Raw genomic sequence first — 26,201 nt, forward strand, 5'->3', positions numbered from 1 at the left:
CTACACTGAAGCATGTTGTTGTGGCCGAGAGGTTAAGGCGATGGACTCGAAATCCATTGGGGTCTCCCTGCGTAGGTTCGAATCCTGCTCAATTCATTGTGAAGGTTCAAGTAAAACTCTTCTTGTGGATTATTTTGTACAGTAAAACCTCTGATGAAGAGACGCCCTGAAATCCAAGAACAAGAGTCCCCTGAAGACAGGTTCTCCTCTTCAGAGGGTATCGTCATGAGGACCAGTTGTAGGACCAGAATGAACCAACCACCAAATATCTTATGGTGGCTGATAATGATCCTACAGTTGCAGAGTCACTTAACATACCGAGCAGAACATAGTTCAGTCCCAGATGCATAGAAGTGCAGAGCAATGAGGACCTGTTCTTCCACAGACTGTGACTCTTTTGGGTTCTGCATTGAAGTTTTGGCCTGACAAGGTCTGCAATGTACTTAATATCAGCATTCCCAAAGGGGAAGCGAGCGTACAGTTCTTCATTGGTGTATTGCTCCAGTGGTTTTGCACACACAACATACACCCTTTGACGGTGTCCTCTTCCACCAAAATGGTGGTGGCGATGGACAATACCTGCCATGTCAGTGTCTCTGTAAGTCCTCCAAGAAAGGCTTAATATAAGATGTCTGTCAAAAACCAGCCCACTCATCAGCTGACATCTTTTGGCTTGTGATCAATTAAGTCAGTCGTGTCCAAGGCCTATAAATACCATGCTCACTGCAGATCAGGTGGAACCATGGACTCAAAAGGACCTAATTTCACTGTAGCAGAAACCCATGCACTGCTGGAGGGTGTAAAGTGCCATTATGCCTCAGTAGTAGGAAGTTCTGTTGTGGCTGGAATGTTGAGGAACAAAAGGAAGAAAGACATTTGGGTTGAAATCACCCAGAATGTGAATGCAATGGGGTCTGGCCAGAAGAGGATCTTGGAGCAGGTGAACTTTAGATGGAAGAATCTGAGGGCCAGAGCCACAAAGGACCTTGCTGAAACATAAAACAGCCAAACGGGCAACAAACCCTTTAAGAAAGGTGAATACACAGATGTGGTTCTGGACATTATTGGAGGTGAGAAGCACAGATACTCCTGGCAGAGGAACAAATCAAGCTGGCCAAACTGCAGCAAACCAGGGAAAAACTTCACATCTGCCTCCTAAAAGCAAGGCTTGATTTTCAAGGTTGCTTTTAGGTCCTACTCGTCTGGTCTGTCCTACTCGGATGAAGAACCCTGAACATTCTTTATTCTGTTAACTATTGGACATTTATCCTTTTTTTTTTAATTTAAGACTTTTTCAAAATATCCACAATATATTTGTTTATGTACACTTGTTATTTGTTGTGGCTCAGATGCCTTTCATAAAAGAAATCATAAATAGAAGTGGATGTTTATGTTTATGTTATTTTTGTGTTTTGTCTCAAAATAAAAAACTCGCAATTTGAAATAGCCATTATCAGTCAGATGGAGCAAAATCGCGTCAAACTGCGCCTCCTGGTGTCTAAAGTTTAAAATCCACACAATTTGCCGACTTGCACATAGTAATGCAAAAGTGGAGATCTGTGCATGTGCATGCTTTGCGTCTGTCGATGTGTCCACTGTCCAGTTTAGATGGGATTAAGTAACCATCGTACATCTAGTCCCTGATGACCCCCACCTCTCCGTGACAACATTTTCAAGTGAAAATGGAAAACTTTCATTACGTTTTGCTTATACATCTATCTACACGTCAAAATGCAACTTTTTAAAAACGGCTCCCAAGGTGGAACTTTTCTAAAACTTTACATCTCTGTGGAAAGGGAGGAAATCTCAACTTTTTGAAAACGCTCAAATTCTGTTGCCATGGAAACAGGGCAAAATGTAACTTTTCTGAAACGCTGCTAGTGTGCATGTGCACCACGGCTGTAGTAAACAGGTCCTCTGATAGTTTTCTAGTTGAGAAAATCAGATGGAGAAAAATTCACACAGTTGCATCAGCACTTCTTTTAACAACCTAAGCTGTAAACATGAAATGAATTTTCTTTTTTTTTGTGATGTAGCATGGAGGACATTATCTTTATCTGTTGTGTGTCTGTTTTGTATTTAACGAGTCATTTGTTTGGAGCACTGGGTCCATCAAAGAAATGGCACCATGCGGTGGTGATTGGTGCAGAATGTTGTTTCCAATTACTGAATTATGCAGCTTAGCATTTGCTCGTGCATTAGATGTACATTCACTTTATTGAAATAGACTCTTTTTTGCTTTGGTTTAGTCCTTCTGAATCTACATTACAAAGAAGTGTCCCACCTTTTCACTGAACTGGGTTTATCTCTAGCTTAGTCGTGTTATAATTTTAAATCAATCGACCGGTGAGAGTAACAGACCGTGGAAAGTTCAGACAAAATGTTGAAATGTGCTCTCATAAACTCCAGTTAAACCTTTGATATTTGGCATTCAAAATAAAATCCTCTGGTAATTAGTTAGTGTGCTCTATGAATGTGCTCCGTGAAAAATCCCAAAATATCAGAGAGCAGCAACGACCTGCAGTGATCAAGAAAATGAGCCTCAGTGTAAAATTCAGTCCCACCCCAGGAGGGTCATGATAAAGTTTTCTTTGTTGGCTCGCTTCAGAGTTCAAGTGTGAAATTGCTAGTGTGTGTGAGAGAGAACAATGCTGTCATAGTTTTTGTTCCCGCGATTTGAAGCGACTTTTATCAGAGTCAGATGGAGCAAAATCACGCGTCTGCGTCAAACTGCGCCTCCTAGTGTCTAAAGTTTAAAATCCACACAGACAGAATGTGATTCCCAAAAACCTAAACGGATATACGTTCTCAATATTAACGTCATCATTGGATATTGTGGCTTCACCTTTTACCAACAAAACAATCAATATCCTCACTTCTCCAGTTAAAACACTCGTGGACAAGTTTAGAAGTGGCACTTCAAAAATAGTTGAATTCTGGTTGTAAAAGTTCCTGGACTGGTGTCTCCTGAGGTTAACTGATGAGAGAAGAGCCAACTGGTTCTGTAAACTCTGTTGGGTGATTCTTCAAAGCTCAGTGTGACATCACAAAATGCCTTTACCAACTTCAAGACTCGGTGTGGTCACACGGGATCAAAGGAGTTAAGCCCCGCCCCCTTGGACCTGCTGCCATGACTACCATCAACCGTAGCAACTAATAATGTTTATTTAACCTTTCTGTGCAATATATTTTAATTAAATCATTATTTAAGTACAGTCTTTTATTTTCCTATATTTAAGCGTAGTGTTACTAATCTACCTGTGTATAATGTTACAATGGCTGACAATATTAAATATACTTCTTTAGGAATAAAACCTCTGCCTTGTTTTTGATGAATGCTTAGGCTAACTAGGCTACTGTATAGTGTTGGTTATTATGGTGGTACTTGAAAAGCCAAGTATTTTCTGGGTTGGTATTTGGTGTAAAGAGTTTGAGAACCACTGCTGTAGAGGAAAGGACAACATTGAGGCCAAATGGGCTTCACTCGCTTGTTGTATTTCTGTTTTCAATTAATTTACTTTACATTTAAAGGTTCATGTGTTTTTACTGAAAAGGACAAAGTTAAGCCAAAAACTTCAGTGTTATTATCAATTATCAATTATTCTTTATTCAATTGAGTAATTCTTTTTCAGAAACATAATCAAATTATTTGATTTTAACTGGCCTGTCTTTTCTGTCATATTTAGTAATAGTATTGTTGTTTGAAAATGTTTAAATCTTTGGTAAAATAGTCAATTTCAAAACAAATGATTAGCTGCAACCCTGTATTACAGTTTTAAGGGACTTGTGCTTTTTTGTATTGTTTGTGCTCTAATATGTTCTACGCGTTTAGTCTATTTAATATGTAAACATTCATAGAGGTTAGCTATCACTGCTTTTCTCTGAATTACTTGCAGATCAAGATGATTTAATATAATCAGCACAGAAATGGATCTACTGAGTAACACTAACTTTCTTTCTGCAAGACTTGGTAATGTTTGATAATAATACATTTTCTTGAACAAGTGATGAGGGGAGAGCGCGGACGCAGTCCCCCACTACCAGAAATTATGCAGTCGAGATTCCCACATTTAGGGAATTCGCAGGGGTCAGCACAGTCGGAGTGCAATGGCTGAGCCTCACCCTGGGTAAACCACCTTCTTGATCATGGTATCTTCCCTACCAGGTAAGTATGAATTGTACACGCTCCACACACACACTCCTTTCACACACACATACACCTCACTTATGGTCTCATCATTCACATGGGAAAAACACTAGAGTCTATCTGGGATGAAATATAATTGTTCCTGTAGAGCAGGGGTGTCAAACTCAGATCCTCGTGGGCCACAGCCCTGCACGTTTTCAATGTCTCCCTCCCCTGAATGTCCTGATGGTTCATCATCACATTCAGCACAAAGCCAGATAACGAGCTGCTCATTGCAATCAGCTGTGTTGAAGCTGGGAGACATGCAAAACATGCAGGGCTGCGGCCCTCGAGGCCTGGAGTTCGACACGTGTGCTGTAGAGGAAAGGACAACATTAAGACCAAATAGGCTTCACTCACTTGTTGTATTTATCAATTAATTTACTTCACATTTAAAGGTTTATGTGTTATTTCTGACAAGGACAAAGTTAAGCCAAAAACTTAAGTTGACAATTATCAATTATTCTTTATTTAATTGAGTCATTTGTTTCACAAACAAAAGCCAATTATTTGGTTTTAACTGGCCTGTCTTTTCTGTCACATTTAGTAATAGTATTGTTGTTAGAAAATGTTCAACTCTTTGGTAAAACACTCAATTTCAAAAAGAATCAATAGCTGCAACCCTGTATTCCAGTTTTATATATTTATGCTTTTATGTATTGTTCAGCTTCCTTTATTTTATTCTACTCCTGTTTGGCCTATTACATTTACATTTAAATAATCATAGAGCCTGGACAACAGTCAGTGCTTTTCTCTGCATGACTTGAAGACTACATAAGATCAACACTGAATTGAACCTGCTGAGTAACACTTATCTTTCTGTAAGATGTGGGAATGTTTGGTAATACTACATTTTCTTGAACAAGTGATCAGGGGAGAGTGCAGACACAGTCCCCCACTACTAGAAATTATACAGTCGAGTTTCCCACATTCGGGGAATTCACAGGGGTCAGCACAGCTGGAGTGCAATGGCTGAGCCTCACCCTGGGTGAACCACCTTCTTGATCATGGTATCTCCCCTACCAGGTAAGTATGAATTGTATACGCTCCACACACACACTCATTTCACACACACATACACCTCACTTATGGTCTCATCATTCACATGGGAAAAACACTAGAGTCTATCTGGGATGAAATCTAATTGTTCCTGTAGAGCAGTCATTCTCAAAGTGTGGTAGGTGTTCCACTAGTGGTACTCGGGGCTCCCTCTAGTGGTACGCCAAAGGATCACTGAAATAAATATAAAAGCGCTGACATCAACAGTTATTCACGGTAGCAGGCAGGAATTGATGGCAAGAGGTGGAGGTTTTTAACCCTTTGGGCCCTAAAGCTTATTTTGACTGTTTTCACTACTGTTGTTTTTACGTCCATATCTCACTATATAAAGTGTTTTTCTTGAAAATTTGGTACCGGCGTGTGAACTAATCAGTTGCGGGGTGACCAGCTGTGCCAGTCGGCGTTGTCATGCCCACCTGATGGTGGGCACAGGTGGGCATCTCCGCCTATACAGCTCCGGACAACGTTTCTGAACATGAATTTCCAAGAGTTCCTCCACTGTACCATGAATAACGACATATACAATCGAGTTCTTATAAAAAATAAAGTTTTTATGTGAAAACGGTTATTCAGCGGCTCTTTCTGTGGACTGACCCCGACAAAGGGACCTCATTTCTGGGTTCGCGTCACGGCAACACACGGTAGAGCGTTTATACCCTAACTTAGTCTGTACTGCACCTGAAAACACGGGATTTAGCAGCTCTGTGAGAAAAGGCCTATCGAAGCTGATTCTAGTGAAAAAACTGAAGTATTTTGTGTGTAAAATGACTTTTCACCTCGAGTCCCGGAGGTTAGCGGGTCACTAAGCGTAGCATTACGGGCGATCGTGACACGAAGTGCCGCCACTGCCGTAACGCTGCCCGCTGATTACTAATATGGATGAATTGGACGGTGAAAGAGGAGTTACTTCAATCGCTTCTAAAGCCGTTATCTACTTCATCATATTTATCGTCTGAAATACTCAGTCCGTGAATAAAACATCATTTCCTGAAATGACAGCCATGTTTCATTTTCGATTGGCTCAAGCGGGCCATGTGACACGAGAAGGGAGGGGGGATCCCAGATCTACAGTAGAATGATAGAGAGACATTCGCTAGAATCCATTAACCATCTTTTTATTATAGTTTTAGTCTTAATGTTATTGTTCTTCCTCTGTGTGTGTGTGTGTGTGTGTGTGTGTGTGTGTGTGTGTGTGTGTGTGTGTGTGTGTGTGTGTGTGTGTGTGTGTGTGTGTGTGTGTGTGTGTGTGTGTGTGTGCATGTGCGTGTGTTTCTGTTTCAGAAAGCAGCCATACAGCAGTGTCTGAAGTTCAGTCAGCCTGTTTTGACTTTTGTTTAATCAAGTACAGTACATTGTTTACTTAACATTTAAGTACAGTACAGTTTTATTTAACTTTTCTGTGCAATATATTTTAATTGAATGATTATTTAAGTACAGTCTTTTATTTCCCTATATTTAAGCGTAGTGTTACTAATCTAACTGTGTATAATGTTACAATGGCTGACAATATTAAATATACTTCTTTAGGAGTAAAACCTCTGCCTTGTTTTTGATGAATGCTGAGGCTTACTAGGCTACTGTATAGTGTTGGTCATTATGGTGGTACTTGGAGAGCCAAGTATTTTCTGGGTGGTACTTGGTGTAAAAAGTTTGAGAACCACTGAACTAGAGAATACTACAGTATTTAAAATAATCTTCAGTCCAAGAGACAGGTGACTTTGCACTTGTTTATGAGCAAGTTATATAGTAAAGAATTTTCAAAATATTCTAAAAGCGATCTCCAAACCCGTAAAATATTTCAACAGTTGAGAAGTGATTTGCAGGAGTGGTCAGCAGCTCCTTAACTGTCTGGTAAGCCATTTATACTGTAATAATCAATACACACTCAATTAATACACACAAGTTTTCTACAGCACAACTGGTTCTCAGTGCTGCCCCCTGGAGATTGATAGCTTTTCTACAGTGGGAAAGTGGGAATTTCCCCAATAAAATATAGAGATTAACAATAGAGCAGTTTCTTCTCTTCAACATTAACTTCATGTGTTGTTTTGTACAGAATATAGTTCTCTAGTTCTTTTCAAAATATAATACTGTATGAGTAACCATAAACTGTTCCTGGGTGATCGCGTGACGTCAGACCGGAAACAGGAAAAGGAGGGGCGGAGCAAGTGCGAGTGGAGTTTCAGGAGCGTGCACAGCCACGGAGAATACGTCGATATTTTAGCTCGAGCCGCCCTCCACTACTGTTTGGAGCTTGTTGGACTCTCTCGGCTGTGTTGTCGTGTCTCACAGAGGAAACATTTCATCTCGTGCTGCAACAATGAGTTCAGTTCAGGCTTTGGGAGAGTTTGAACAAACTATCGTCCAGCACGAGGAGGAGGTTGATCGTCAGCACAGACTGCTGGAAACCATCTGGAACCCTCAAATCAAGCTCCACAGAACAGGTCTGGAAAAGTGTGAATGAACACATGAATGTGACTGGAGCAGGATCTCCATTGTTCTGACTGGGTTTGGTTTATCCACCGCACACAGAAGCAGGATTTGTGTCTCTGGAGGGAAACTTGAATTGAACTCAGACTTTGACTCTTTTCCATGTTTCCAGGTTTTAATCAATACACAGTTGTAGTTGAAGTCAGAAACAGGAGAAGAGCGTCTAGAATCACCTGGAACTACCTGACAATACATTGAAACAAGGTTAAAATAATAATATGAGCAGCCATTGACAAAACATAGAGGCTATTTTTCTTAATCATTTCTGATTTCAGTGGATTTGCATTGTTTGCAACTTCCTGTGTTTGGGCACTTCCTGTCCTCTCCAGTCCAATCACAGCAGAGAATAGTCCCTCCTCTCTCCAAAGGCGGGCTCAAGCCTCCAGCCTCAGGATGCAGACACTTCCTGGCTCCAGGTTTCCATATTAAAAGACGATTGTCTCTGAGTATCAGTGAAACCAACATGGAGGAACATGGAGGCAAAAGCACCTGGAAGAATGTAAACCTCTTGTCTCTGGAACAGTGAGGCTCCAAATGGCAACATGGAAGAATTATCAAGTTAAAATACTTCAGCAACTAGAGTTTTAGAAATATGAACATCTAAGATGTTTAAAAAGATTGTTGCACTTCCTTTTTTTATTTAATTTTTTCAAATAAGCATATGAGTATGGTACATGCAGTATTCTTATCTTACAAATACATTTCCAATATCCGTTTAGAAGGACATAAAAACCAAAAGAACCAAACAACTAAATGACATCATCAACAAATGTGGGACCCTCCCTTCTCTTCCTCCTCTGTTCCTCCTATTAATCTAGTCTTTTGTCATTAAGTAAATGAAAAGATAAATAAATAGATTGTAGATCAATGAAACTTCTCTTTTCCATTCCTACTTTAAACAGCCGTCCCTCCATACAAACAGCCGTACTGAAGGTCTGTTAAAAAACCTTCCATCCAATCAAGAGAAGGAAAAAGAAAGAGAAAGATGGATGCCCTCCGTCTCCTTCCTAGAATGTATGTCTACCTTTCTACCTCTTTATTCTTCTCCCCCTTTCACCATGTGTCCAGACACCCGCTTCTTAAATGTCTAAATAATGTAATGAAATGATCCAAAAACAAATCTGCTTAATGCAAACACAACAAGTAAATACCTTAGTTAGATATGTTAATTCAAATCAAAACAAACAAAGCAGTAGATCTTAATGAGAGTGCTTTGTAAATAATGAAGTAAGTCCCTTGTGGGGTGATTCTGTTAGAATCCTCCTTTGTATATAGGGAGACCACAGGTCTTCACATTCCTTCACTTTGTTTTGGAACCTTGCTCTTACTTGTTCCATATTCAGCACATCTTTGATTGGGTCCCACCATTGCTTTATGCAGGGGGGGTTTGGTTCCAGCCAGCACACTCTAAGCTTTTACTTTTCTACAATAAGTAACATTCTAATCATTTTGGGGTTTAAAACCCAATAAAAATCATTTCAGGTCTAAATCAATGTTTTCATCCAAGATTCTTTTGATCTCTTTCTGTATATTTTTCCAATATTCTCTGAGTTTGGGACGGTCCCAGAATATATGTCTCTAGTCTCCTACTGGACCACAACCCCTCCAGCATTTATCACATGTTTTACTATACTAGGACATATTTAGTGGGAGCAGAAAATCTTATGTTTTTAATTTCATTCACCTTCTTTCCATATAATGCTCCTAAACATTTGATGTCCTTCTTTAAATGATTCCCCCCAATTCTTCTTTCTTTCACTTTCCCATTTTTATTTAAAGTTCATGTTGTTGTCTTGTTCAGCTGCTTTCTAAAGCTTTGAAATGACTTTCTTCTTCTTCTCCAGCTTGGTCATTAGTACTTTCTCTACTTCATTTGGTTCTTTACCTAAGAATTCCCATCCTTTGTGTTTTAGAAGACGGCTTCTAATTTGTAAGAATTTATAAAAGTCTTGTGTTGGCAGATCAAATTCAGTTTTAAGCTGCTCAAATGGTTTCATATTTTCCCTTTTTGAAAAGCCGTCCAATATAGAGCAGCCATTTGGATTCCCTCCTATGAAATCCCCCGTTTATGGTTGAAGGAAGAAAATCTAAATTCTTTCCTATTTTAGTCGCCCTGCAGATTGAACCAGACATTTTCATTCTCTTTTTTATTACTGCTCATATTTTCATTGTTCCTTTAACACATTTGTTTTTCATCTTTAATTCATTGCCATAATTGCCTCAGGTGATTTTATTGTAATCAAATTACTCGTCTGAGTCATTTTAACGCGGGAACTGTAGAAGTAATATGACTTTTATTTTGTACTTTTTTGTCCCTCCAGAGCTCCAACTGCACCGTGACTGTAGGGAGGAGCAGCACTTTAAACCGGAAACAAACTCCAGTCTGGAGCAGGGAGAACCAGAATCTTCACAGATCAAAGAGGAACCAGAACAACCAGAACCTCCACAGAGCAAAAAGGAACCAGATGAACCAGAACCTTCACAAATCAAAGAGGAACCAGAAGAACCAGACCCTCCACGGATCAAAGAAGAACCAGAACCTCCACAGATCAAAATGGAACCAGAAGAACCAGAACCTCCACGGATCAAAGAGGAACCAGAAAGTCCACAGATGAAAGAAGAACCTGAAGAACCAGAACTTCCACAAATCAAAGAGGAACTAGAATAACCAGAACCTCCACAGATTAAAGAGGAACCAGTAGAACCAGATCCTTTACAGATCAAAAAGGAACCAGAACCTCCACCGATTGAGGAGCACCAGGAACTCGGTACCAGCCAGAAAGGTGAGCAGCTTCTACTGAAGTTTGAAGGTGATTCCTTTAGGGTTCCTTCAATTGAGGAACAAAGTTCCCTGAGTGAACCAGAAGAAGTACCAGACACTGAGCAGTTCCTCTCTCATGACTCTGAAGTCCACGATGTGAAAAAACTTGTTGACTCAGAATCAAGTAGAAATGCAGAGATGAAAAGAAGAAGCATGTTTCAGAGTGATTGTGTGGACAAGTTCCCAGTGTCAGAGAAGCAGGCTGAATGTGAAAAGCTTCTTTGTGAGGAAACATGTGGAAATATGGTCCAGAAAAAACCTCAATTACGTCAGAATTTAACAACTTTCAATGATAAGAAGAAAAGTGGTGAAATCTTTGTTAAAAGTTCCACCGGACAGGATGGTTTGTTGGTGCAGAAGAGAACTCTCACAGGTGAGAAGCCGTATTCTTGTGAAACATGTAGTAAACGCTTCATTCGACAGGCTAATTTGATGAGACACAAACAAACTCACTCAGGTGAGAAGCCGTATTCTTGTGAAACATGTGGGTGGAGTTTCTGTGATCGTAGTAATTTGTGCCGACACATGAAAAACCATAAAGAGATGAAATCATGAAAGACTCTATATGAGATGTGTGGATGGATTTCACTTATATAGTGTTTTTCCACCGTATAAAAGCCGATTCATCCTCCATAAGAACAAGAAGAACGTTGGGCACTCCAGAGTCTTGCCGTACTAAATGATGTCATGTTCTTCAGCCAGCTCCCTCTGGCCAGAGACTTTTTGTTCAGCAGTACCAACCGTCAGGACTGTCAGTTCCTGCAGTTAAAACCAGACCAACATCATGTCCTGGACACAAACTTTCTCTTTTCTTACTGAAACACTTCAGAGAAATGTATTTCTGAAAACGCTTGAAGTGAGAAATAAGCTGCAGTTGAAAAGTTAAAAGTTTTTCCAGAAGTGTCAGCTGTGAGGGGGTGAGAGTATGAACTCTCCTGCTGAACAAGCATTTTTTCCAGCAGCTGGCTGACGTCAGCGCTGAACTTTTCTTCTTCTTCTTATGGGAGGATGCAGAGGCCTTTAGCAGTCCCCAAAGTGCTTTACACTGTTAATCACATTCACCCATTCATTCACACACCAATGGAGGCGGCGACCATGCAAGGCACTTAGTCCATCCACTGGGAGCAGTTTGGGGTTCAGTGTCTTGCTCAAGGACACTTGGACATGTGGACAGGTGGAGATGGGAATGGAGCTCCAACAGATGTGGTTCAGGAAGTCCAGCTTGAGCCCAGAATCACAAGGTCTCCTCCAGTTTGAAGTCAACATTGCTGATTTAAACCCTGTTGAGACGCTTCAGGAAATCATTTAGTTTCTGGTTTGTCACCAAAATGAGAAGATTTCAATCAGTTCGGTTTCCATTTGTGTTGAACTGCACAGAGGCTGACAAAAGGTCCCTGCTTGATAATGAAGGTTAAAGAAGCACATTTCATTATTAGTTCTAACAATGCTGCTTTCTGTGGTTTGAAAAATGTGAGGTTAAAAATCTTGTATGAGCAGATGTGAACTTTGAAGAAATGGAAGTAAAATGTTGACATGAATCCAATGGCTTTTGTTCTTCACTGTTTTTATTTAACATTAATGAGTCGTAATTTCATTTTTCACTCTTTTTACACTACGGAGGAAAAACTACTGTTTGTTTACCTGCAACACGTACTGAAGTACATATCATGAAAGTAAAACTCTTCAGTGGAAACATGCAATGATTTCCTCGTCTCAAACTATTTATTCTAACAACAACCACCAACAACAAAAAAATGTATGTGATGTGGAATATTTTGACTTGAGTGACATTTAAACTTCACGTTCCTTAAAGCACACTGTTGAGTGTTGAGACGTTAGATGAGGCTGTTAAGCTTGTTAAGAAACAGCAAGTTGTGCAAAAAGACCATTTTAAATGAGATCAAACCGTTAAGTTCTTTCAATGACTTTAATCTGGAAGTAACTCATATTTTAAGATTTCTATATAGAAAAGTTTCTGAATTGTACAAATCTCTCATTGATTACATTTACACTACTAAGTACCACAGTCACACCATGTTTCAGTAGATGACAAAGGAAATTAAACCTCATGTATGAGACTGTCACTTTGATTTTACATTTTAAAACAGTATTTCAATGTTTCTAGATGGAGTTTTTGAAAGTGATGTTTCAGAAGTGCACAGAAAGTTTAAAAGTCTCGTGATTCTAACAATTGATATGTCTTGTGTAAAAGATGTAATAGATTGTATACTTAAGCAATTACTTATATATGCAATAGATCCTTTTTAACAGGTATTTTTCCTGACAGGATGAAAATAGCCAAGGTGGTTCCAAGCTATAAAACTGTAGACAAATACATCATCTGATATTCTAGAATTTGTTTCCTCAGTTCGAGAAAAAAAACAACTTTAAAACATCATATGTAAACAGACTGGATAATTTTATAGAAAATACAACTTACTGAATGATCATCATTATGAGTTGAGAAGAAAATGATCAACATCTTTGACATTAAATAGGTTTTGTTATGGGTGGATGGACGGAATAGAAATACTGACCTGCAGTTCCCCCTATATCCAGTAGGTGTCAGTATGAAGCAGCTTTGGAGACATGGGGAGCAGGAGGAGGGAAAAGGAGTGTTTGAAGTACACGGCCAGTATTGTAGATACTTTTTACTTAGAAAAGCAGCTCATCTACTTTAATGTAGGGGAGAACAATGTGTCATTATTTATGAAGTGAATCATCATGAATGAAAATAAAAATAAAGTTTTTTCATGATCTTTGAATGATTTGGGGACTTTTTATTCTTTTATCAGTTGATTGTGACCATCATAAAATGCAGTACAAAGTTTGTTGGTAAATATAAATGACTTGTTGTGAACAAACTCAATATATGCAGGGTAAATAAAATCTACACAAAGTATCACTGCAGAACTGAGAAAGGATTTGTTCACAAACAATATCAACAAGAGAATAACATCAACCTAAAACAACAAATGTACTTTCACTACACAGTTGTTTGTGAAAATAAAGGCAACAGTGCAAATCTAGGTGAGTCAACAAAACAATTAACTCGATTAAATACATGTAACCTAAATATAAGAAGAGTAATGTTACTTTGACAGTGAACACAAAAGGGTTTTTCTATTCAGCCAGATTCATATTATAAGTAAATATCTTTATATAGGTATTTATCTTTCAGTTCCAGTAAAATAATTCATTTAGATTTATTTCAACTGACTGAATATATTCCATGTCTCTCTGAATAGTCTAGAGTTAATCAGTCTACTGTAATTACTACTCTGAAGACGATGACCAATTACACTGAGAAGAACAACATGAACTAATGCTGGAGATGATTAAATCTAACTTTCCTTCTATAAATCTGCTCCCTGGATATTGCTGCCTTGCTCAAAGGCCTCTGGCAGTGACTGCTGTCTTTGCCGGGGTCCAGTAGTGGTTTGGGGATTCCCCTCCTCCTCCCTCCGTTTTTTGGGGGGAGGTAATTTGCCAGCTAGATATATGATAAACAATAAAGTAAAAGAAGTACCTTTTAAAGTAATCCACAGATTTCATGTGTTTTCTTAGAACGTTTTTAAAAAGACATAGCTATAAATTGCTCTTTCTGTAAAGAACTCCCTGAAAATATATTTCATGTGTTTTTGTCTCGCCCCTTTTCTAACAAGTTCTGAGAAGATATTTGCACCTTGATCTCTACTAGTATTGAAGCATCTTACAGTGGATGAGCCTGCTGTATGACACGTCTCTAGCTGATCATGGACCATTGCTATGACTCTTAATGTTGATCATCTTCCTGAGCTGCTTCATGAGGCCAGTGGGGGGGGGGCTTTCACCTGCTCTCTTTAACTTGTACATGGATGAGTTATCTCAACAACTGAATAGTTGTAAAAGTGGATGTGTGCTGGGTAACAAGATAATTAATCATCTCATGTCTGCTGGTGATCTGGTCATTCTCTCTCCCAGCAGGTTTCAGCAGCTTTTAACACTCACAACACCATGTAGACGTCATTTGACTTTTCTTCCTCTAGATACCAAAGAACAGTCAATTGACTCACAGACTTTCAGCTAACACCTCACCCTCAGCTGTTTGTTATGTAAACAAGGCTAATACTGGTGCACCACAGGAGGGGGAGCCAGGTATTGAAATGCACATGTGTACATGTATATTTATTGAAATCAGGAGAACCACATTGAGATTACTCACCTCTTTTAGTACATAAAAAGGTTTGCTGTATCTTATATTAATTCTAAATACAAAAATATTTTTAAAACAAATAAATAGCACAAAAGACAAATAGATGGAAACAATAAAAAGTACAGTCGCAGAGAAAGACAAAACTATAAAAGCCACCAAATACTTAAATATAAGTTAGCTAAAACAAGAACAAGGTTAGGTTTGTGTTTACATGTCCTGTAAAACGGCCCTAAACTCGCCCAGAATACCCTGGGTCAAAGACTGGTGAGGAGGATCTCGGCAGAGTTAAAGTAGAGACTTGGCCGTGATGTCACTTGTCAGCGTATTGACACTGCAAGCAACAGGTCCAGCTCATTTAGACCAGGATACAAAATAGAGCAGTCAAAACTCAGTTGGTAACCTTAAGCCACTCCACACACCTTGTAGTCTGTGTTAACATCAGACAGAAGAGAGTATTTCAAGATCAATTATAACTCTGCAGACCTGAGATCATATCAAATCAACTGGCATCAATTCAAAATGTCTGATAAACAGAAGAGAGGTTGACATGCAGGAAATATAAATCTGTTTGTTTGTTGATATTTTAGTCTAATTATGACAAACTGAAGGCAGCATGTGAAGAAGATGGATGAAATGTATATATAGAATAATCTCCTAGTTTGAGGCACATCACAGCATCCTGGTCTTTTTGTGAGTTGCCAAACCGTCTGTATATTCATCCGCTTTCATTTTGATAACTTTTTCTGAACGATGCACCAAAGATAAAGTCATGATCATGTTTTCATTTGAGTTTATAGAACTGTGCTAATATTTACGATGTGAAACAATATATTTAATGAACTAGACCTTTCATGACTGGGCAAAGAACCAGCCAGTGTCATGATCTTGCTCAGTCATGAATTCTTGCATCAATGCTACAATGGGAATCCTGAACCAAATAATGGTGAAAGTCAAATATTGTTGCAAATGTGGGTCAGGATACTCTGATAATCTTACATATAATGAAATTATAACTTAAATTTGACTGGTGACTGGAATTGAGGGTCATGAATTTCAAATGATGATCTGTTGCATATTATGACTTGATTGTAAAATTCTATTGTGTGTATGCCAATATCTTTTTGGAAGAAACACCTTAAATTACACTATGTAGATAATCAAAAGGTAACAGGCTGTGGGTTTCATACAAGTGTGTAAAGTTATTCTCACCTTTCAAACAGGATGTGTGTGAGGGAGCATTGGATGCTCTGCCTGAGCAGGTGATTAGGCTGACAGGGCCTGGAGGAGGGCGGGCTGGGTGCTGGTGATGCAGGCAGATACTCAGTTCCATTCCATGTTAAAGCTGAGGAAGGGTTCTGGGATGATGTTGAGACTGCGGGATGGCCAAACGGAGACTCCATTTTCTTTGTCCTTCAGTCTTAAGAGAGGAGGCTCAAGAGGTGCAAAGTCTCGTGATCGAGGTTAATGGCACTTGTAGTCTATTGACAGAAAAGACACAAGACAGAGTTCTTTCGTAGATTATGTTTTGTCAACACGTCCAAAATACATTTGAGGTAGGTCAAACATTGAGTAAGGAGCCTCTCCTTTGATCTCCTTTGATATCCTTTGATACAATTTTCACTCATTTGCTCTCCTTTGATATCCTTTGATATCCTTTGATACAATTTTCACTCATTTGCTCTCCTTTGATATCCTTTGATCTCTGAGTGCTAAAATAACTCAAAAATACCTTTGTTAATGCCACATGCGTTTGCAAAACCGAGCAAGTGAGAGGAGGATATTTTGTCTATTGAAGCATAAGAAAAGTTCTCCCTGCTCGGACTCAACATATTAATTGACTTCACTGTGAGAACAGAAGTCAGCAGCACCGATATCATTACTCGAAGAGGTAAGTAACATTGTGTCCAGGACTCTGCAATCTCATTATGTCACCTAATGAGCTCCATGCTTGACAGTCACAATAGAAAATGGCTGTTTGGTGATCAGATGCTCAGTTTGATAATGAGAAGAAACAAAAGGCTGAGGCCAATAAGAGAAAATCGTTTTTAGTGTTTAATCTTGGGCTTTATTGGAACCATCACCATTTCCATTATTCTGGGGGAAATGATATATTTAACAACCCTTCCTATTTTTTCCTCCATTTGTAGATTACCTTAGTGCTAAGATTTGATTTTAATGCTCATGAGTGCTCAATGTTTATGTTAGTACAGACCAATGTTGTAATTCAGGATTGTGACTACAGGCTGAGGAATTCAGAACCATACTTCCACCTCAGGGAACGTGGAGAAAAATAAATCGCTGCCAAATAACAGCTGAAACCTTCTAAACAGGAAAGGTAATTGTCAAAGAAGAAGGTGATTCAGTTGACATTTTTCATTATTAAGAGCCAAAAATGCAAAACCGACTTTGAGTACATTCGTCCAAATAATTGGTCAAACCAAGAGAATGTATATGAAAGTGTCAGGCTTCATTATCCCTCAGCTTATCCTTTGCAAATCAAAGCAGCTAACTTGAATTCATTAGAAATCTCTATGTTTTGTTCTTGAGGATGAATGTTTGTCATTTCTTTTAGCATATTCAAGCCCCAGGTCTGACAGGGCCCACAGAGACCGTCCTGGACAGCGTTCCAGGCTCATTGATGGTGATGGAGACGCCATCATGAGTAACAGCTCTCAAAACTTCCAGCGGAAACAGTAAGTGTTGGAAGATTCCCTTGTGATTTCAATTCAATACTCTACTTCCTGGTATGAGGTGAAAAGCCTTCTTTAAAATATGTATGAAAGTATTCAATGAGGATCTGGTTGAACCTCTTGGCAGCTGGTGGTGCAAGAGGTGCAGCTGTTGGTTTGAACAGAAGAAAGTAGAACATCACTGACTAGTTATTCTTCTTGTAAAATAAAGCCCCTCATCTCTAATGAAAGTGTGATTTGAACTGGGTGAGGTTTCTCATTTGTCACAATACAGTATTGTTCTTTAGGTTTCTTATAGAAATGGTGCATTTGAATTACTGGAATTATATTAGATTTTGAAGGAATTAAGACTTTATTCACTTTATTCATCACAAACAATCTCCATTGAATTTGTCACTTGATACTTTGTACAAAGAGTTTGTATTTTTTGGTGTGTCGTTCATACTCTTGAGCTAAATGTTGTGTAATGACATGACGTGGGAAATGTGTGTTATTGGAACAGTTCCCAGTTTCAAGAAAAGGACGAGGAAACTGGAGATAAAATTACATTGACTTTTCTTCAAGACATCAGAATCAACATTCAGGAATAGGTTGCTATGACTTTTCTTAACTATTCCGCAAACACTTTCTGGATAAAAAGCAAAAAACATCAAAATAAAAGTCTGATACAAAGTGGATGGAAGAGGCGCCTCATGGAGGAGATCAGAGGATGTTACCAGCAAGAAGCAGGAACACATTTCTTCTGGAACTTTATTGGATTTATTTTATTTTTTTACAATTGATGTTTTGTTAAATTCTACAGATTTTCTGAAGGTGTGTGGATCCTTAAATAGCAAGTTTAAAGAAAGATTGACAAGTTCAGAATTAATTTTTATCAGAATAAATCGTGAATGGTGACATGAGTTAGAGTGTGACTTCCTGTTTTGGAGTGAAATGATCACTGTGTAGGTTTCGTTCCGTCTCCTGTCTGTGCTCAGGGTGTGAATGGGGTTGGTCGGCTCATGGGGCCTTCCAGTGGCTCAAGAATGTCGGAGGAGTGTCTTGTGAGGTCATCTTCTGTTCTCTGACCTTCAGAGCAATTCTACACCCTGTGGGCAAAATATCATTGCATTAAATTCTCATCAGCCACTGAGAGATGCTGATCAGGCAAACGGAACCTGCAGTGGGCAACAATAGACATCACAGCATCAAACTTCTACATTAAATCATTTTAAGTTTGGATCAAACCATAAGGACTGGATCGCCTCGGTTCTCCTTGAGGAAACCATGCTGGCTTTGTCTTTGGCTGGAGTGGATCGTTAGGTAGGGCTCACAGCGGGTGATCGCTCAGAATCACGCGAGATTTCCTCATTGGATGATGATTTATTGAGTTCACAACTGTATGATTTAATATGTATAATTACATGTGTGTTAGTGTGGTTCTGAAACAGAGAAACAGAATTAAAACATAACTAGCAGAACCCAAATGGTCTATAATGCAAGAAACATCCATTTGTCTTCACTATATGCTAGTATAGCAATAGAGCTGAAATAATAACAATAAAGTATAAACATGGCCGAAACTGGCATTAAATAATGAAACAAGGCTGCTCTGTGGGCCGAAACAGCTTCAACCATCAAATGGGGAAAAAGAAACCATCCACAATACAATGGCTCCCTCTGCTGGTCGCATGAATAACTACAACAGGCCTCACCGGGAGGTGTCACGTGACAACGGGTGGACATGCGGGAGGCGGTGCTTTATCGCCAATTAGCCGGATTTACAGCGAATATAAGAGAGATAAATGACAAACTATAGCATCTCCAGAAAGGAAAGTCACGGCACGAGGCCGAGCCAGGCAGGCAAAGCCTGAGCTCACATTTAGCAACGCTAAGCAGACAAAACACTTCCAATCTCACACCGACAGTAAAGGAACAACAAAATAGCCCTTCTTACTTGTAAAGACACACAAAACAGGACAGATGTAAGCAGGCAGCTAGTCCGTGCTGAGAACAGGAACTACTGGCTAAAGTCTGGGACCGGATGTTAGCAGCGGCAAGCAGCGAGCCTGAGTCAACTTGTTATTGGCTAAAAGTCCAGGTGAAGCGAGGCGTCTTCCAAAGGGGAGAGAGAGAGTCAACAGACAGTGTCTGATGCTGAGCGGCCACAAGGGGGCGTTTTTCACAATAAAGTAGCAGTCTTTGTCCTGGTGGTCCACCGTCCTGCGTGTCTCACATGTCCCTCATTTTACCAGGAAGTGTCAACAAGTTAGAGATTTCTTTCACACTGGAAACCGGCCAAATAAGACGTCGTGGCTAAACCCTAAAGACACAACAAAACATGTTTACGAGTGCCAAAATAATCAAATCTTGTTATTTAGATGTCTTATGAATCCCAACAAAACACGTCCTCAGGTGTAATTCTAATGATGCTCCTGAATGTTGTAATAGATATTCGTGTTTCCAGCTCAAGAAACAAGCAAACACATTGAACAGAACTCAGTACCAACTTTGTTAGTGAGACACATAGGCGTAGGAACCGGGGGGGGAACGTCCCCACCAATATTGGAGACTTGCGCATTTGTCCCCCCCAATAATCATCCCGCGGAGGAGAAAAATATTTGATTTAGAAATTTTTAACTGGCGTGCTTTTATTTTGACGGCGCAGCACACCTATCTGCCACTGCCCCGCCCCCTCCCTCACCCGCTCCCGCAGATATTTAATAAGGGGACTTCTTATGAAGGAGGTCAAACGGTCTGCAGGGAACCTTCCCACGAATATGGCTTGTTTATAACATCATGTTGTTGTTTACATTCATATTTAGAAAGTAGATCTTCTGAATGAAATCCTCTTAATCCTGAGATGCTCATTGCTCCTTTATTTACCTACAAACTTTGTCAGTGTTCCCAAGTATCGTCAAAGCTTGTCAAAGTGTTCTGTCCTCTTATTCCAGGACAACGTCCCCACCAAAGAAAAGGAGGAAACTGCAGCAAGACTTGCTTTGTTTTTTTAAAGAGTAATGTCAGTATGAGTAACGTTACTCTACACAAGGAGAACATCGAATCACTCCAACATTTATCAACGAGTTTGACTTTATATGAGACATTATGTGTAAAATGTTTCATCAGGAGAATGATAGAACATGGAGCTCTTCTAATAGAGTGAGAACCTTTACTGTCAGGGCCAAGTTCTGCTCTAAACACAGTTCATGTGTCCGGGACAATATACATCTGCAACCCTGTTCTTAAAAGTCTTTATTCTGTAGGACAAAAACCTCAACATATATTTTTTAAGCTTTTGTAAGTCAAATACTGATCGTGTTGTTGGGGTCAGCGTTTGATCAGAATATGCAAATTACCCTAGTGATAGGCTACCGGAAGGTTCTACACCGTCAGAGGTAATTTACATATCAAAGAATCGCCAAACAGAAGTAAATTGTTATTTACGGGTTGACAATTACTGATCACTAGCGGTAGACCACCAAAGTAATGGATTACTGGAGTAATAGATTACTAAGGCAATGTACCAAGTGTAAGTTATGCAAAGCTATAAAGGTTGATTAAAGTAAATAGTCAGTTGTCGGCCAACAGCTTTGAGCTAAAAAGGGTTGCCTGACGGGAGGAACCTCCACAGGTGCCAGATCGCTAAGGCGGTCCACCAGTGACGCGACCTGTCAACAGGAGTGACTGGTCACTCCTTTGTTGACAACTGCGGGTCAGTGGCGTGAACTACCGAAGCGTCTGTGGACCCACAGGAGGTGACTCACTGAAGTAACCTGGGAATAACTCAAGCTGCTAAGGCACTACAAATGGCCATTGACCAATCAATGAACAACTGCACTTGATTACGAGTGACGATTAACTTACGGAAAGCAATCTATGATTCAAGTTATCAATGAAACAAGCCTGTGATTTGTAAATCAATAACTGAAGGGAGGCTAAATTATCTCAGTGGCGTGAACCACCGAGGGTGATCTGCAAGTAAGTTAGAATGAGTTGTTAATTAAACAAATTTGGTTATTTATTTAATAACAATTGGAAGTAATCAAGAAGCAGTTGGAATTAATTAAGTAAAGTTGTGATTTACTAATTAATACAATGAGTTATTTGAATGCGCTAAACCATTGAAAATGAATTAAATGCAGTTCAAAGTCGGGGCACCAGCTGAAGTTAGGGTCTTAACTTAACATCAGTCTTAAAAGAAAGGTTCAATTAAAATGGTTAAATTATTATTTCTGATTGAAATGATAATCGCACTTTAACTGAAGCAGGAAAGGAAGGCTGTAAATCTGAGCACTGACTGTTACAACCAGCAATTGTCACCAAAAAGCACACAAAAACCACCAAGAATCGTTCAATTCAACTATTAAGTGTTTATTAACAAACGTCTATTCCTAAATCATCAATCTACGAATCACATCTAATCAATAAACATCAAGCAAGATCTCATAAAACAACACAATACAAAACGAAAGTCAGCAAATAAAGTGTGTGTGTGTGTGTGTGTGTGTGTGTGTGTGTGTGTGTGTGTGTGTGTGTGTGTGTGTGTGTGTGTGTGTGTGTTCGAGTGTGGAAAAGCCGTGTGGGTGGAAGTTTGTGGAGCGAAGGGGGCGTGTATGGGTTAGGATGTAATGACCACAAACGTCCACCAGAGTGAGGTAGACGTCAGCGGTCCTGTGCAATCACCCAATGTGGCCACTAGATGTGCGACGGTGCGCAGGGCGGGTGTAATGACTTAATGCAACCACCAGATGGCGGCATGAGCGGTTGCAATTACCCACGCGACTACCAGAGGGCGCCGAACGGTTCGGCGACTCAGTGGGGAATGGGTGTGATTACCCCCACCGGTCACCAGGGGCGCTCGGCGTGCTCTGCCTGGGATAGCGTGACGTCACTGAGCTCCGTGCACGGGCCGTAGCCGTCGGGAGCGCGCCAGATTTCTCGTGGCTGAGAAATCCGAGCTGCAGTGAACTACACACGGTCCCAGGGACGCAATGAAAGGAGGCACTCGGGTGCAGCGGCGGCTCTACCGTGCGCGGGTTAGTGTACAGAGGAGGAGAGGAAAAAGGAGAGAGAGGAGAAAGAGGAGGGGGTGTCTGACTATGTACGCTGACGCGACCACCTCAGCTTACACGTACAGAGTCCAAAAATGGCTGTTCAGGCAGATATAGACTCTGGGAGCAGAAGCGTGAGCTGAGGTTGAGGAGGCTCGCGCGTGCGTGCGGTGATTCGCGTGGATGGCCGTCCACGCGTAGACACAAAAGTACTCAGAAACAGGGATCGGCGTCCCAAAGTTACAAGTACCAACAATAAACACACAGCAATAATAATATCACGTTATTCTAATTCCTGCCCAGACTCTAAGCCTCACTTGGTTGGACGAGGGGGAAAACGTGCTTCCGTGGCCAGGTGAAATCCGTCGATTTGTGGCCGCGGGCGTTTTTCTGGCGTCCCAGAAAGTAGAAAACCTGACGTGGACTACGGAGGGGAAAACCGTAGTGTGATCCGAGGGGCGATCAGCCGCTTCTTGCGATGAGGGGGAGTGAAGAAGCGATGTTCAGGTCGGTCTGCAGGTGAGCGTGCCGGTGCAGCGGCGCTCGGACTCCGGAGAAGGAAAAAAAAAGAAGAAAACAAAAATAAAGGGAATTCCCGCTTTCTTGAGCTCGTCCAGCGAGGTGAAGAAACTCGGGCCCGGTCCAGGTGAGTTAACATGAGGCGCTTTGTCTCCTTACGAAAAGGTGCGTCTGGGTTCACGCGATTTCGTTTTGGAAGAGGTGGATCTTCCTCCCGGGCCTGAATTTATACCGTTATGATGTCTTCCTGGCTCCCCGCTGCGTTGGCCGTGGTTTAGCCAATCCACGCGGGGTTGGCATGCGCGTCACCGGGCCAGTGACGCGGTGATGACGGGGTTTTGGGTCCCCCTGCCGTTGAGCTGCAGTGCCGCAGCTAGCGGAGGGGAGGGCACGGGGGCCCCCCCCCAGGGGGGGGTCATGTGATCAATGGCGAATTTTCCAGGGTTGAGCACATGGTTTCTTTGTTCAACGTTTGCCGAGGACGTTTGGGGTTCCCTAGTTCGTCTCATCTCATAGCCTTCACCCTGATGATGTTGTTTGGTTGTCCAAGCCTTTACCATCCAGGCAAACACTGTCAACAAGTCCAAAGACACATTGGAAACAAATCACGCTCCAGTAAATGGTTGGGAGGGATCGATTCAAGCCGACATTTATGTCCCCGATACACCTAAACAAAGGACCTCAGTAGGTCACAAGATCAGACAATGGAAGTTGATTTGGGAAGAAAACATGTTCGGAAATAAACCACAGAGTGCCTCTTCGTAATGAAACAATGAGTGCTCGTGCTCGACAATGAAATCGATTTCTCAAATAATGCAAACAGAACTGCTAAGTACAGTGGACACTCCTTGAGAACCCTGCACTTAGCAGAGTGGCGCAGCGGAAGCGTGCTGGGCCCATAACCCAGAAGTCGATGGATCGAAACCATCCTCTGCTAGTGATAGTTCAGGTTCAAGGTGTTGGATTAAGACTCCAGTCTCTGAGGAGGCATGGCTGCAAATCCCACTGCTGCCAGTTCAAGGCTTTGAATGGAATTAATGGCTCAAATCAGCCAGTAATGATTCACTGCCATCATTTATGGTCCTGATATGTTGGACACTTGTCACACCCCTGTGAATTTCACCCCAGCAAACCCTTCAGGCTCCAACTGGTCATGCTTAATTTTCCCCCTCTGCACCGGTAACAGTGAGTGAGTGCACTAAATATTACCTCCGACATAACACGAAATAAAAATAAGAATGGCACCAAAAAAAAAACATTCTCAATCACACTCAATCACATTCACACATCTTACTGTGTCTCACTCACCGCTGAGTGGAGCTAGGAATGATTTGGCTCTGTAATTGTCCACCTTGTACAGACAGCACCTTTCATCGGCTGCTCATGCTGCTCTAACAGAGTTTAACAATATATTGATCAGCATGGAGTAATTACCATCACTAATCAATATAACGTCACTCAGAAGTTAATATTTGTCTCTCACCCAGCAGATGATGTAGATCATACAGCCCTCTTAACTTTTTCCAAGTTTTCAGATCAGCACGAGGCAGCATCCGCCTCTTTTCTGAGATCACTTTATTTCCGGAAAACAAAGTTTGCAGAGGTCTCGCGGAGGTTTTGTGATAGGTTCGCGGAGGTTATCAGAGCATTGTCGTATTTGGCCCTTCACAATAAAATGCACGATGATTCACTTCATCGTTTGTTGAAGTATTTTCGTCCAATTTTCTCTAATCATGATAGTTTTAAGATTTTAAATGAGATTTTATCCAATATTTACATATGTGTGATTATATCCTATGCTATTTATAGCAATAGTTTTTCTTAATTAACACGTTATCTGTTTTTTAACCTATGTGTAAATCTACTACTATGAATTGATTATTTATTTCCAAATAACACCTAACGTTTTTTAAGAGATTAATAATTTTCCTAATGAACTATTTAAGTGGATAATAATACTTTTCCGTAATATTTTAGAGCATGGGCTCCAGAAGCCACATTTATTTGAGGACATCTTGGCAGGAGAAGACCTCTGACATGAGAGCCGATTGAAAGCGATCAGGAAAAATGATGTCCTTTAAGAAGTATGATCTGAATGATGGCATTCAAATGTGATTTTCAGATCGTAGTCAGTGTTTGCAAAGGATGACAATTAGGAAGGACAAATTAATGTGCTGAATGTCAACTTGAAAGCTGCGCAAATAGGACTAAAAGTGTTTTAGCCAGAGTTGAACTCTGTTTGGAGTTTTAGAAAAAAAAACATACTTTATGCTTCTGCCCTGTTTTGACCAGGGGACCTTTTGCGTGTTAGGCAAACGTGATAACCACTACACTACAGAAACTATGCCTTTTGATGAGACCAGGGTTCAATTCCTCAAAGAGCAGTGTAAGGTTTTCTGTGTGTTGTTCCTGAGAACCTTCAGGCCAGACGTTCTTCCCAATCCCTCCCTCTCAGGTCACTTAAGGTGTGTTTCCTCCGCACAAAAAGTGCCGGAATGGACTGGTATAATCTGTTATGGTTCGGGTTTCCATCGCAAGATTTTGGGAATTTTCCGCAAAATAATGTTGCAAATGCCCCGGCTAGCTCAGTTGGTAGAGCATGAAACTCCCAATTCCAAGGTAGTGGGTTCATGCCCCTCACTGGTCGCCACCTTCCCATGGGCTCTTAATTGGTGCAATGCAAACCCACGACCCGGAAAGGGATTAGCGTGAGAAGATGGATATTCATAAAGGCCTAATTGGGAGCTTGAGTCTTCTTAATCACGACAGCAGATGAACAAATCAAGTGCAAAATATAAATAAAAGTATATATACAAATTGATTTTTGACCAATTTTAAAGTTTTGCTACATTTTCCTCCTGAAATCCACTTTGAAATCCTACCCCCTGTTGGGATCAGAATAATCCTGTTTTTTGGGATCAAAGTTATCCAGATCCTACTGAAATGTTTTGAACAACAAAAATTGAAGGTTCGATCCAGATTAAAACTAGGATTGGATTACATGATCTAATCCGATCTCAGAATCATTCTTTCCCTTTGGAACAACCCATTTCAAGATTTGATCCAATCCCATAACCAAAATCCAATCAGATTACCTTTGAACAACTGGCCCCAAGGTATTTCTGAACTATGTACAGTAACGTGGCCTCATATTTTACAGCACCATCTTCCTCTCCTTCATCCTCACAAACCTTTCAGCCACCTCCTT

The sequence above is a fragment of the Lipophrys pholis genome, assembly GCF_963383615.2.
Source record: "Lipophrys pholis genome assembly, chromosome: 18".
Taxonomy (NCBI): Eukaryota; Metazoa; Chordata; class Actinopteri; order Blenniiformes; family Blenniidae; genus Lipophrys; species Lipophrys pholis.